The sequence below is a fragment of the Mustela nigripes genome, chromosome 9 (genome assembly GCF_022355385.1).
Source record: "Mustela nigripes isolate SB6536 chromosome 9, MUSNIG.SB6536, whole genome shotgun sequence".
In the NCBI taxonomy this organism is placed as follows: Eukaryota; Metazoa; Chordata; class Mammalia; order Carnivora; family Mustelidae; genus Mustela; species Mustela nigripes.
Genome location: NC_081565.1, coordinates 83,974,152 through 83,989,050, shown reverse-complemented (window position 1 = coordinate 83,989,050; position 14,899 = coordinate 83,974,152). Strand labels below are relative to the sequence as shown.

Sequence of the window (14,899 nt, the reverse complement as noted above, 5' to 3'; positions counted from 1 at the left end):
TATGGTACATTCCATTGTATAATGTATCCTGCTAAGATTTTTACAATCTCCTAAATTTTTCAGTGTTCAAAATGAAGTATAAAACATAGGAAACCTGGCCACCCTGGACAACCTAGTGCTCTGGTGTTTGTCTACAGCTTACATTTCTGTAAGTGGAAAGCGGAAACAAAGGATGTGTATACTGAATGTCTCGGGCGATAACCATCAGGCTGCCGTCCACGCTGAAGAGCAATGATCACCGGGGGTCTGCAGACCCCCAGAGTCACGGAGAGGACGTGTGAGTTTTATGTGCCTCTGTTTTTTTCTCTAATTACTTTTTAAATCTGAGTGCTCTGTTGTTTGACAAGGGATTTTTACCACGCAGTAAACACAACTCTCTGGGAAAAGCTTCTCCTATTCCTGTGGGTGGGCTGATGTCTCTGCTCCTGGGCAGGGGGGTGAGCGGGCATCGGCGACCTCTCTGCTTCTGCTGCCTAGTACCCTGAGGCTCTGGAAAAATTACTGTGAGGCTATTCACCTTAGCTCAGCCTGAGATCTACTCTGACGGATTTATTGGCTCTTAAACCTTTACTCAAGCAGAACCTCTAAACCAATATACGGTTTCACTCACTTGCACTCCAGGGAGAGAGAGTGTGGCGAGAAGGGGGAGCAAAGTCCACCCCTCTCTGACCCCCTTGCAAACTTCTTAGGAAATGGAATTCATCATTTCTTTCCAGTTTGGGTTCCTTTTTTTAACCAGAGTTTTTCTCAGTCCATTGGTATGTGGAAATTCATTGGTGAAAGGAAGAGTAGTAAGATCATTCAGTCAACCACCACCATTAGCTGTTTTTAAAGGAAAGCATTTAATGAGAAACTTGCAGTCTTCCCCAGCTTTTGTAGGAATGGAGGATGGAGGAAATGGCAACCATTGAAACACGAGAGAATTTAGAGCGTAAAGGAAGACCATGGAAGGAAGATCACCAGTAGTGCTATCCCTATTTTCCTACTAAAGCTCAGAGAGGATTTAAATGACTCAGCCCAATTTACTCAGAAAGGGGTGAAGCCATAGTTCCAACTCTGGTTCCTGTTTCCAAGTCCTATATCCTCTACTGCACTCATTGGTGGTCTCCAAACCAAATGCTTTCCAATTCCATGTACTAAACACGGCTTTCCTAACTTCTGTGTGCTACAGACACAGGAGCATGCTGGGTGAAATCTAATGAAACTGTTTTACATATTGGCAGGGAAGAAAGGGAAGGAGAGAGAGAGACCAAGAAATGGAGACACAGATCTCTTATGTGCTAAAAACCAAGAAGAACCTCATAACCGATGTGGTAAGTACAGAGGTCGAGGCCAGAAGAGAGGCTGTAAGACATGACCACAGAACCTAACAGCTATGGGCTGGGGTTTTTTACACATGGCCCTTGGGCGTAAGGAAAGTAAAGAGTTGGAACTGAAATTGACACATAAAGCTACAACCAAGGAAGACCTGCCCCCACTCCATTAAGGGACCGGAAAGTATTGTTCACTTACTAAAGCTACTGGCCAATTTCTCACTGATCAGATATCTGGGTGGGGAAAATTTGCCACAATAAATGGCAATTTTAAAAAATCTCTTCTATGCATAGGTGTAGCATGCAAATTTTAGACCCTCCTCAAGCAGGGGCACCCCAAATGAAGATATTAATGTAGAGACCATAAATATTTCTCACCAGTAAAACTCCTAGATGTCACCGAAGAATCAAATGTAAGACTTCTCTGAAGGATTACTGCCACTTCTTAAAGTACCCAAGCATTCCACAGGGAGGCTATATCCTAACTGAAAAAACGCTCACCAAGACCAAATCAAGGAAGTGGTCCACAAAACGGGAGAATCGACAGATACATGTGGGAAGAACAGCACCACAAGAATATGAGATAACCTAACAGTCTAAAGCTAACTATAAATCTAAGTACATTTACAATCATGAAGGAGATAAAGGGAGAAATAAAAAGCCCTCCTGGAAAAAAAAAAAACAACAACAGGAAAAGAATTGGCAGTTATGACAATCCAGTAGAACAATTCAAAATGAAACACTGTGAATAACATTCAGCAATGACCACCTTTGAGGGTGGATAGGCACAGTTAAAGAGAAAAGTGATGATATGGAAGATACATCTGAGGAAATTACCCAGAGTGTGGCAGAGAAAGACAAACAACTATGAAATCAAAATGACAGGTTTAGAGATAGAAAGGATTAAAGTAGAAGTTTGAATTTAGCTTCTGAAATAGGATTTCAGAAACAAAAGTGCAAACAGAGCAATGCTTTCCGTGAAACAGCTTTGAATTGTTCAGAAGTAAGAAAAGTCCTGAGACCTCACACAGAAGCAGCCCACTGAATCTGGCACATAATCTGGTAGATTCCTCATAGGAAAAGCAGAACACTGAAGCAAACACTAACTGAAGAGCCAGTAGAGACAACAGATAACACAGAACAGAATAATCATTAGAGTAGGGGACACATCGGCAAATGGAGACCAGAAAACTAATCTGTCTGAGCATCAGAATCCCCTGAGAAGTACATGAAAATAGTCTTTTGGTTTTACCCAGATGCTTCGGCTGGTGGTCAAGAGTGAGTATGTGTTAAACAAAACAAAACACCAAGATTTCTGGAATGATCAAGTAGGTTTAAAACCCTCTTATTCCTGAGCACCAAATACCTACACTCGTATATATACATTCACATTTTCACTACACTGATCTCAGGTGTGTGTTAGTGAAATTTTCCCCCACCCCTAAAAACCATGGAGACATTTGATCAAAAACCAAGGATAATTTCTAAAAATTTCCCCCCCAATCTCTTGGAGTTTCATGCTAAATGGTGCCAGAAGATGATCCCCAAAGAACAAGGCAAGGGAGTTAACACAAGCATCTCTGACCTCACGATTCCTCAACGTTCCTACTTCTGTTTCCTCTAGTATATGTATGTCTGAGCATCAGAGGACACGGCATTCAGCCTCAGACCTCCAGAATCCTGTGTGCGTGTTTGAGAAGGATAAATAGCCTGCATTTGAGAGCATGTGGTGAGACATGATTCCTAGCTTACTTTGTATTTCGTATTAAATACAAAAAGACACCTTAATACACTAACAGCAGAAATTCAGTCTATTTTGCCTTTATGGACATCTGTTCTCAGACTACTGGTTGTTTACCTAATTGCTATAATAAAGGCTAATTTCTACATTAAAGTAATACTTGGTATCATTGGAATATTTTATAAGTAGCCCAACACAGAAAACGTGGAAGTTTCCAGAAGGGATGGAGGGCAGTGAGATTTTGCCGCATTGTTGTACACCCATGAAGTAATCTGTCTGCTCTTTGGCTTGGACTCCTTATACTGGGCTTTTCCCTTTTTGATAGAGAATGCTTCCATAAATAATAACATACCCACATGACAGAACTATGCCAGTAGAAAAATGAGGTTTTGAATGGATAGTTTACAAAAGGAAAAAAAAAAAGTACCACAAATACATAAATATTTAACTTCATTAGCAATAAAGAAAAAAATTTTTTAAGATGACAGTGCCCAATATTGGTGAAGTTATGGGCAAATGAGCACTGCTTTGCTCACTTACTTTCTAGATAGGTATTTGGTAATATGTAGCCGAAGTCTTAAAAAGTGAGATTTTTTTTTTTTTGGCTCAGCAATTCCATGCAAAGAGTGTATATTCTTTAAAATTGCATAAGTGCAGCACTGTTTATATTTTTAAAAAATTTGGAAACAACTTAGGAGTCATTCCAATAAATTCTGGTGCTATTCAGTGGAACACAGTTAGGAAAGATATTCCTAATACATAGGTAATAATTTAAAAGTTGCAAAATTGAAGTTAATATAAAGCAATAATTTTACTAAATTTAAATTATAGACAAGAGCACAATGCCAAGACAGAGACCAAGAATTAAGAATGGGTGGTAGGAACTTGGGGATTTTTTTTCCCCTTTTTTACAGGGTATTTTCTGTAGGTTTTGCAATTAAATTTTATTTTTTTAGTAAAGGGAAAATTGTGGTCATCAAATTTTTAAGCGATCGGAGATAATGCCATAGATGGCAAAAATGAAGGGAACCTTCTGATTACAAGTCTATAGAAATGTGTGCGTGAAAGCAAGGGAGGCAGGGAGCAGTAAAAATCAACTGTGCTTTTCTTTGGTCAGTGGAATATGAAGCTCATGTTTTCTGCTTTTATGAATTTTTCCTATTTCCTAGTACAGTATCAATTGTATACTAGAAGGAAGGATTTTCCCATGATGTTTCATTCTGTACATCTCTCGTGCCACGTCAAGTACCCATTCAGAGTCCCAACACCGAATTTCTGGGCTCCATCCCGGCCACTGTATTCGCTAAGCTTGCATAAAATATAACTACTGAATTTATGATTTCAATCAGAGGAGCTAGGAGACTTTTCTAGACTCCTCTCCTGAGTCTGTCAGGAAGCCGGGCGAGATAGGGACGTGTCTGTCTCCACTCCGCATTCCGTCTGGGTCTGCAGAGGGGGCGGAGAGCTAGGAGACATGGGCACTGCTGTGGCGGACCCACACTGTACTGCTCTCGCTTTCTGGCGTGGATTCCTCACACATATGCTTTGCCTCCCCACTCACAAGCAGAGGGCTCCTTGCCTACACCAGCCTGGGTGTCAGCAGGGGGCCTCCTGGCCCCAAAAGCTTTCCGTTTCAATTACTGTGTGTGGTTTCTGCACATTGAAACTTGGCACCCACACACAGCCCTCCCCCTGCACAACCTCCATCCATGTTCCATTAGAAGCCATCGAGATTCTTGGTCTGGCTAGTGGCCAAAACCAGACTTCAAAAAATCACCTAGCTTCCGTCTGCTAAGATGCCACACTCCCTTCCCCTTTTCAGCTTCCAGGCCCTTCTCCAGTCCTGTCTCCACACGGCCACCTGAATGAACTGATCTTGCCCCACCACATCCCTAGAATCCTCTGTAGCTTCTCATCACATGCAGGAGAATGTATATATTCCATAGATGGAAAGAAAGCAAGGTCCTTGGTGCCCCCAACTTGTCTAGTTGGCCTTGACCTTCACCAAACATTTCTGACCTTCCTCTATTGCTCTAACACACCATCTCTGGACTTGACCTACTTCCACACTTGTCTCTTTTTCCACATGTGCTTCTCTTGCCTTCTCCACTTTGTCCCTCCTTTGATACCTTTTCATGCTTCCGAAGTCACTTTGAGTGTCATTCCCTTTGGGAAGGCTTCCTGACTCCCACCTCACCGGTCTCCCCCTCCATCCCAGGTGCTCTGGCCCATGCCCCCTACCAACATCCTAGACTGTGTGCCAGTTCAGGTCTGTCCTTCACTGGATGGTGAGGTCCTTGCAAACAAGGACTGGGTTCTTCCGTGGTTTCATTCCAGTGTCTAGCCTCCATTCACACTTTCCAATGAAGGACCAACACTCAAATAAGCTCCCAGCACTTTCGCTCCTGGTATAATCCCAACACACAGAAGACATCCACAGGAATGTTCACATCGGCATTAAATGAGTTAGTCCCAAACCGGAAAGAACCCAACAGCCTGTTCACCGCAGAAGTTGGTCAATGACCGCGTTTTCAATACATAAATCCTATGCAGCTATGAGAAGGAACGAATGAAGTTTGTGAATGAAGCCACAAAACATGTTGAGTGTAAGAGTTTACAAAAGAGTAAACGATGAATGAGGCTGTTTGTGTTAGCTCAAAAGCAGTCCTCTGCGGGGTTAGAAATCTTGGGAGTAGTTACCCTCAAAGGTACAGGGTAACAGATGCCTCTGGGAGCCCAGGAATGTTCTGCCTCTTGATCTGAAGGCTGACTGCACAGACACTTTCACACCGTGAAAATCCATCCAGCTGTGTGTTTCTGATTTGGGCATCTGTCTGTATCTTGTACCCCAATCAACATTTTAATGTAGAGAAGTTCCCTCCGTGAAACGCGTCTCTATGTGGTGCGGAGAACAGTGACAGAAATGGAGAATGATTCAAGTGCATTGCATTGATTCATGCTCTCTTCCCCACTTGGGACGGTGTCTCACGGCAGAAAAGAAATTTTTTTTTTTAAATGAAAAAACTTCTGTAGAGGGTCTAGCTTTTGCTTTAAGAAATGTGAAGTTCAGGGCGCCTGGGTGGCTCAGTGGGTTAAGCCGCTGCCTTCGGCTCAGGTCATGATCTCAGGGTCCTGGGATCGAGTCCCGTATCGGGCTCTCTGCTCAGCGGGGAGCCTGCTTCTCTCTCTCTCTGCCTGCCTCTCCGTCTACTTGTGATTTCTCTCTGTCAAGTAAATAAATAAAATCTTTAAAAAAAAGAAAAGAAATGTGAAGTTCAATGGTGTCAGAGAGTTGGGCTTCTCAACTTGAATTTCAGCAGGCTCAAGTCCTTCTGGAATGCGTCAGGGTATAAATAAACAAATAACGCTAAGTGCGATGTCACCCTTACTCTGTACCCTCATTCTTCAGTTTGTGCGGCTTCTGTCCCCAGAGGGGGGTTTATGGGTTTGTGGTCCCCCCGCATCAATCACACCTTCCCTCGGCTCTCCTGATGCACGTTTCACTGCTGCGGCTCAACACCGCATTTCTTCTTGGTACAAAGATAAATTATCTAAATGAATCTTTCAGCTTTCCCCCTCTAAAACTGTAAGAGTCTAGAAATACCAGACTAGAGGACGCGTTTAAAATTAGATTTTCTTCTCTTGAAACAGACCATGGAGGAGTGGAGGCTGGCGACGCCGGTCTCGGAGAGGGCCACAGCCATCTTGGGTGCTTTCTGGGTGCCCCACGCCGGAGCCCGTCCAGCCACCCATGCAGGGACTCACCGAGTTTCTCTCTCACATTCTGTAATAAAAGCCTTTCTGTGTCTGCACAGATGGGAAGGCTGCTGCCACCTTCTCATTTCACATTATCCTGCACTTTTCTTCCTAAGCGCTTGACTGCCCGAAATAGAATCGTGGTTTTTGGAGTCCGCGTGTAGGAATGTAGTGGGGTGGGGTGGGGTGGGGGAGTGGGGGGGTGGTCAGGGTTTCTGTAATCCCCTCTAATAACCACACCCTGAGGGAATTTTCCTATTGGCTACAAGATGGATGAAAGATTCAGAGGCGTGCGCAAAGTGTCTTTCGGAGAAGAGCCTCGATTTTCCTTCTGGGGGTGGTTAGGGAAGGCTGACTGTAAGCCAGGACATTAGCGCCCCACGAGGGCACAAGAGGGCCCTTTGCATGCTTATCCCCAGTAGCCCCCATCCCTGATTCTCTGCTTTCCTGGGGTCTCTTCCTCACTGGATCACGCCCCCCACCACCCGCCTCTTTAAACGGAGCTCCCCAAACAATCCACCTCCTTGCTCCTCTCTGCCTAGGTGAATTCCCTCCATCCAACCAAGTCTAATTCAAATCCCACCTCTTCTGGGAAGCCTTCCTGGATGACTTCAGCTGGCAGGGATTTCCCTCTTGTCTGAATTTTCAAAGCCGCTGCTAACAGTCATGGAGCACGTCCGTGCCGGGCAGCATTCGTAGCAGTTTACATAGACAAAGTCACAGTCCTTACAATGACTCCACAAAGTCAGTTTTGTTATTATCCCCATTTTACAGATGAGGATCCTGAGCCCTCCAGGGTTCTCCTAGCTCCCTAATTAGATTAGAAACTCCATTTACGGGGTGCCTGGGTGGCTCAGTGGGTTAAGTCGCTGCCTTCGGCTCAGGTCATGATCTCAGTGTCCTGGGATCGAGTCCCGCATCGGGCTCTCTGCTCAGCAGGGAGCCTGCTTCCCCCTCTCTCTCTCTGCCTGCCTCTCCATCTACTTGTGATTTCTCTCTGTCAAATAAATAAATAAAATTAAAAAAAAAAAAAAGAAACTCCATTTACCATTCTTTTTGACGTACTGCTCCTCCCTCTGCCAGCACAAGATGGGAGACTTGCAATTGCTTATTATTCAACGTGTACTTTTCTACCTCTCTGTGCGCTTCATGGGATTTAAGATGGTGACCCAAAATTTTGGAAATCATTTCTATCCATTATATATGCTAGCTTTCCGTTTCTGTCAAAGCTACTGTACAATGGAGGAGATAGGATTGATTAAAACCACAGTAAGAAAAAGCCCTTGTTTGGGCTGTGGTATGCCAAGCACAGTGCTCAGTGGTGTGCACTGATCTCTCTCCCAATCCAGCTCTTCTTCCCGAGAAGATCGGAGAGAGCTTACACAAACTGGCAGTAGGACCAAAGAAGTAGAGGAAGCAAAGGGAATACAAACAGAAGTTTAAAAAAAAAAAAAAATCCCGAGTTCAGTTATTACCCAAGAACGCATACCCTAAGGGCCCTCCTTTTCAGGGGAGCCACAAATGTGGTCTATGTGTCCTAGTGTTTGTGACAAAGAAGGACACGTAATCAATTCCAACACTCCCATCGCCTCTGAGATGAAGACAATGCCTCTTTTCAGAGGAAGCACGGCAATGTCTCATCAGACCATTTCCTATCACAATCCTCAGTGCGGGTCCATCTCGTCTCACAGGAAAACACGCTAGTAATATCTGTCAGGGGAGGCGGCAGAACTGTTTGGCCCAGGTATGCTGTTTAATTTGGTTTAACCTCATTTGTCTGAGAGATGGATGGCATGTGTGTCTCAGGAAGGTCCTACCCGTGCTCTCTCTCACAACAGGGCCCTGTTCTATCTGCTCCAGACGCCGCCTTTCCACCTCTAACTAAAAGCCGAATAGGTATTCTGGGAGAAGCCCTCTGAACGTCCAAGAGAACTCACACGCCCCCCAAAAGCCTCTGGGGAAACCCAGTCTTCCAGGCCACCTGGAACTTTAAAAAATGGAATTTTCAGAGGGGAAAATGAAATTCAAACTCTTTTGTATGATTTATGATGCTTTTCACAACCCAACCTCAATCTGCTTCTCTAGACCTGATTTATTGCTCTCCCTTACGTATCCTCCTGCTTCATCCAAACTAAGCCACGCCAAGCTCCACGAAGACACTCCGCGCCCTCACTCCACGCCACCCCATACGCGCTTCCTAACCCCCCTCTCCTGTCTCCCCTGGCCTCTCTGCCTGCTGGGTCTTGAGGACGCCACCTTTTCTGGGAATCCTCCCCCGACTCATCTTACCCTTTGCTAGATCCCCATGACACTTTGCTACCAGCGTATTTTATTATCCCCTTTTGTTAGCTTCTTGGATTTTTTTTTTTTTTCTTCCTGCTCCATTGTGAACGCCTCCCGGGTAGACATGTGTCTTAGTCATCTTTGCATCCCAGCATCAGGGACACTGTCTGGCCTGGATTTATTTCACCCGATTTTTTTTTTAAGATTTTATTTATTTATTTGACAGAGAGAGATCACAAGTAGGCAGAGAGGCAGGCAGAGTGAGAGGGGGGAAGCAGGCTTGCTGCTGAGCAGAGAGCCCGATGCGGGGCTCGATCCCAGGACGCCGGGATCACGACCTTTGCCGAAGGCAGAGGCTCTAACCCACCGAGCCACTCAGGTGCCCCTCACCCGATTTTTATTGAGTGTTTCCTGTCTGGACCAAGAAAGCTGGGACAATTCCCATCCTGCGATGCTACGTTAGAGAACAACCCATGAGTTACCCCGCAGGTGACCTAAATATGTTTCCATTATCTGAAACCTCCTAGACCTCCAGAGACGGATTACTCAGTATGTCTGATGGAGAAAAGGAAGGCCCAGTGCAGAGTTACGTGGAACCGCAAACGAATTCGACTGAAAGCCGTTTCTTAACTCAGGTTTTCCCAGATTTGAAAAGTGGCTAAAGCAGCTGCCATTTATTCCAAGTGTCTTGCCTTGTTTGTGCGACCTTGGCCAAGCCCAGGGACTTTGCAAAATTATATTCAGCATGCAAATATATCACTTTATCCACCAATCAAACCTGCATCCCTTACAAGGTAAACAGGGCCACTGTTCCCAGGGAGCCTGACCATTTTACAGCAGAGGTCAGAGGAAAAGGTCAGGAAAAAAAGAAAAATGTATCTGCTCTCCGTGATTTTCTGACCTAAATAGAGACTTTAAGAACGAAGTTACCAGATTGCATTGTCCTTAAAAGGACCTATTTAAGGTGGAGGCTCCAGTAAGTATTGTGTGTCTGACCTCAGTTCGGGTCTTTGAGGGTTTTTCATCAGCCATCCATCACGAAAAGCCATCTGACGGACGTTCAGAGCCCCAGGAGCACTGCAGAAAGCTAAGAGCATTTCCATAACTGCAGTTTCCCAAGTGGGTTGAGCATGGAAAGCACTCTGAATGCAGAAATTGGAAATTGGTATTTGAAAAGTTACTTCATGCCGTATTGTTTATGGCTGTACACTAATCAGCCTAAACCAAAAAAAAATTTTTTGTTTTGCTTTTTTGTGTCTATCTGCCAAGGCAAAATGATACCAGTAACTCTGGTTAGGAAATAAGTTATTTCACTTGGCAGAAGAGTTTCCAGGACTTTATAAACTTGCCCTAATTTTTCTATGATTCTATTCAAAATACACAACTATCAGACTTGTATCAGGTCTGATAATTGTGTGCCAGCCTCTGTAGTTGGCACTAGAGAAAGAAAGATCACTAAAATTTTTATCCACATGTATCACACAGTATCACAGGGAAGGCAGACTGCCTAAGATAGGATTTCAATATATTATGATGTAAATTCTTGGATATAGATGTTCATAAAACTCAGAGGAAAAGTACAGACAAGAGACCACCGGAAGGCTTCCTGAAATTGCTGAGTCTTCTTGGAAGATGCAAATGGGGAGCGCCATACATCAGATGGAGAACACAGGGCCTTTCCCTACGATGACATGAGAGCCGCAGGGACCAAGGACAGGATATGGAATATTCCACAAACTGAGGGGGATGTGGAGGAAGGAGAGATTTGAAGGGAATCAAGAAGTGATGAGAAAGGCAGCCGTGGAACCAGCAGAGAACAGTGCCACAGTGTCTTGTGGTAAAGCAAAAGGTTACAGACAGCAACTGAAGGAGGGTGTAACGGTCCCCGATAGAGAGAAGAGAGGATGGGAGCATCGTCCTAAAGCCAACGGGGGCAGCCAGAATATGGACGGAGAAGATGCATCCTCCATGGCAGTCGGGAAAGATCCCAGAGTGGGAGCAGGGTTAGGTAAATCTTTGGGTGGGCGCACCGGGACTTAAGGTAGTTCAGACCCAGATGGCTTCAGTTTTTTGTTCAAAGTAGACAACAAAATCATCTGCTGATGGTGGTGACTTAGGAACTGGAGGGAAATGACAGCCTGGGGACGTCAGAGAAGGAAGCAGGAGAGAAGAATCTTTCTAAGCACAGGGGAGAGCACTAGGCTTGAGATGCCTGATTCAGAGGGCTGTGGTTTTTCCACCTGAAAACGGAAGCCCAAGGATTAGAAACAGGGAATCGTAAATGTTTTCTAAGCATTTGCTCTATATCGGACACTAACTTTAGTGTCCTTTTATTTTATAGTAGGCTGAATAACTCTCTCTCCAAAACGCCTAATCCTGATCCCCGAAACCTGTGAACTTGCTATGTTATGTGGCAAAGAGGAATTACGGTTGCAGAGGGAATGAAGGTTGCTGGTTAGCTCACTTTAGAATAGGGAGCGTATGCTGGCTTACTGGTGTGGGTCCAGCACAGTAAGAGTCCTAACAGGTAGAAGAGGGAGGCACGAGAGAAGATCACAGGAGCGTGACGGGAGAAGGACCACTGCTGGTGTGGACGGCGGGAGACAGAACCGTGAGCCAAACAGCGCAGGGGGTCACTAGGAGCTGGAAAAAAAACAAGGAAACGGGTGCTGTCCCAGAGCCTCCAGGGAGGATGCAGCCCTGCCGACACCTCGATTTTAACCTCATGAGACTGTCCCAGGACTTCCGACCTGCAGAAATGTCAGATAATAAATTTGTTTCCCTTAAATTTGCAAATGTGAGGTAACTTGTTACAACAGCCACATAAAACTACAACACTCCTGTGTCTTATTTTATGTCTCGCAACAGTATTTTACGGGTTGGGAAGCTCTGTGAGTTGATCCTAGCTGTTGCCCAAGATGTCCTCAAGAGAGTAGGGGACAAATCCGGAGGAAGGAAAGCTAATCATTTCATAAGGCATCTGCCTCAAGGAAATATCGGTAATATTTTTTGAAGGCAAGAAATAATGGGCCACTTCTGAAGGCATGGAGAATTCAAAAGGGATTTTCGACAATGTGGGGGTCTCCATTTCTTCCATCGAGAGGTCCGTAGCCCATTCGTTCCCTGTCGGTTCCCTGCGTTAGTACCTGAGATTTAGTGAGGTTTGCAGATCGAGCCTTCTTGCAGTCTGACTCACAGTGAGGTCCCTGGTTTTCAGCCCCATCTGCCTTCTGTTAACCATAGTGGAGGGGCTCTTTAAGGCCACAAGGGAAGGTAGGGGTTGCACTGTATGCCCTTAACTAGTGGTTGGTCATGAGCTTGCCAGTCGGACAGCCCTTATCTCTACCACTGGTACTACCTCTTGCCAGTGCTACTAAGTCTGCAAATACCAGTGTCCCAACCCCTCTGACCCCAGTTAAGATTCTCAGTAGCGCTGATGTTAAGCAAGTCAGGGGATAACATTATGCTTCTCCCCTTCAGGGGTAGTCTTTTCCAGTTAGAACGATACCCAGTTCCAGAAGCATCTGCTATGTCTCAAAATTATGATGTTACTTCAAAACTGAGACAAAACACTACAGAATACAGAAACCTGAACTCCTGGGTATGACAATGCCTTGTGTTTTCCCAACAAAATGATACATGTAGGAACTAAAAGGTCCCCAACAAGGGCGCCTGGGGCGCTCAGTTGGTTAAGCGTCCCACTCTCGATTTCAGCTCAGGTCTTGATCGCACTTCAAGCTCAAGGCTGGGCTCCACCCATGCTCAGTATGGAACCTACTATCTATCTACCTAACTAACTAGGTCCCCAGCAGATCCAGCAGTCAATGAGCTTGAGGAAGATCAACCAGCATTACTAGTACAATTTTATGTTCTACCTTTTCAAAGAATACTAACTTCTACTTTCATTTGCCGTATTTTTTTCCCTCATTCTTACTGTACTAGAACTTTGTCAGGACTCATGGATCAATTCATTGGTAAGAAAGCATAAAGTGAATCCATGCCTGCCATGACTACAAAACACCCAATGACTTTGGCATCCTTGGTCCATCTTTTCCCTCATCTCCCTATACTTAGAAAAGCAGAACAGGCGTGGGGTTTGCAACTAGAAAGCCGAGAAGTCATGCCCTGGCTTGTCATGTGCTGCTTCTCTCTGCCCCAGCAGTTGCTCCCTGAGCCCATCTTCTTCACATCTTCACTAGGAATCACCAGAAAACCCACTTGGTGTCCTTCGACTCCCCTTGCTCATGCTTCTCCACTCACACCATGTTTCCAGAACCTTCTAAACTCCCTTGCGGGGATTTCGTACTTACTCTCCTCTGCCTAATACACCTTTCCTGCTACACTCTGAACAGGTGGCTTCTCATTCTAGGCCTCACTTCAATATCCCTGTACGTAAATCCTATGGCATCCTTCCTTGACTTTTCAATCTGAAGGCGATCACCTCACAAAATTTGCCATCCCTGCAGATTAGTTCCTTGATAACACAAATAACAGTCTGTAATTATTTTATGCATATAATTTATGGGTATAAAATTTGTTGTCTCTACATTTGCCTAGAATGATACCCCTTTTTTTTTAAAAAGAGTTTTATTTATTTATTTGACAGAAAGAGAGAGGTTGCCAGCAGGCAGAGAGGCAGGCAGAGAGAGAAGGGGGGAAGCAGGCTCCCTGCTGACAGAGAGCCCGATGTGGGACTTGATCCCAGGAGCCTGAGCCGAAGGCAGAGGCTTAACCCCACTGAGTCACCCAGGCAGCCCTATAAAGATACCCTTTAAAATCCTAGTTCAAGGGGCACCCGGTGGTTCAGTTGGTGAAGCGTCTGACTCTTGGTGTCAGCTCAGGTCATGAGCTCGAGGTCCTGGAATCAAGCCCCACATCTGCTCCACGCTCAGCACGTGGAGTCTGCTTGAGGTTCTCCCTCTCCCTCTACCCCTCCCCTGGCTCATGCTTGCCATCTCTGTCTAAAATACATAAAATCTTCCAAATGCTAGTTCAAGGCTTCACGCAAAATAGACCCTTAACTGTCCGTTAAACATGTGAATCTACTTCATTGGCCCTGAGCATATTAAAGATGCAGTATATGTGGGCAAAGCTTCAATTATAAAGCATTTTTATCTGTGCCCAACACTAGATGCAAATAAGTTTAGGATGTTCAAAACGGTTCCTTATTAGATCAATGATCTGATGCTACACCAAAAACAGTGTATTATTAGCTTTATGGATTTTTACTGTATAAGACTTTAAATGCTCACATCCATAATTCTTGCAGTATTTTCTTAAAGTGTGTCCGTTATTTTATCCTAAAGTAAAAGGATTATGTGCAAAATTTGAGATGTAAAGGAATGACACATCCTGGGGGCTCTAAATGTCCAAATGATTACATGTAAAATGAGGAATTAGCTTCCCTTTGGCTCACCAGCCTCATTGTTCAAATTCCTTTGATGTGAGATTTAAGGGAGAAAGGAAATAAACACACCTCCGAAATGCCAGCCACAGAAGTGCCCATCAGCTCTGAGTCCTGCCTTAATTGAACATTGGATATGCATGAGAGCGAGCTACTTGCCAATGTCACATGATTTATGTCCATAATCAGAAAAATATGAGGCTTAAAGTTCAGGTGCAGACTACCAGTCTCCAGCCCGCATGAAGCAGATCATGACCTTTCAAAGCCATGAGCAATCACTTAATGTCCATTTCGTCCCAGCCACCTGGAACATCAAATCAAAAAGCGTCTCTGGAAAGCTAAGATTTTGAATTGCAAAGTGATACCCAAAGCACCCAGCTATGAACCGCAGATCCGGGCAAG

General features: G+C 44.8%; 1 long non-coding RNA gene across 4 annotated transcripts in view; it reads left to right on the top strand.

Annotated features, from left to right (window-relative positions):
• LOC132024850 (uncharacterized) overlaps positions 1-3,207 on the top strand; it is a 121,757-nt gene extending 118,550 nt beyond the window's left edge. For all 4 annotated transcript variants that reach the window (XR_009406335.1, XR_009406334.1, XR_009406333.1 and 1 more), the window contains 3 exons: positions 138-277; positions 1,224-1,313; positions 2,938-3,207. This is a non-coding gene — a long non-coding RNA (uncharacterized LOC132024850). The remainder of the gene's footprint in view (positions 1-137; positions 278-1,223; positions 1,314-2,937) is intronic.
• The last annotated feature ends 11,692 nt before the right edge of the window (positions 3,208-14,899 follow it).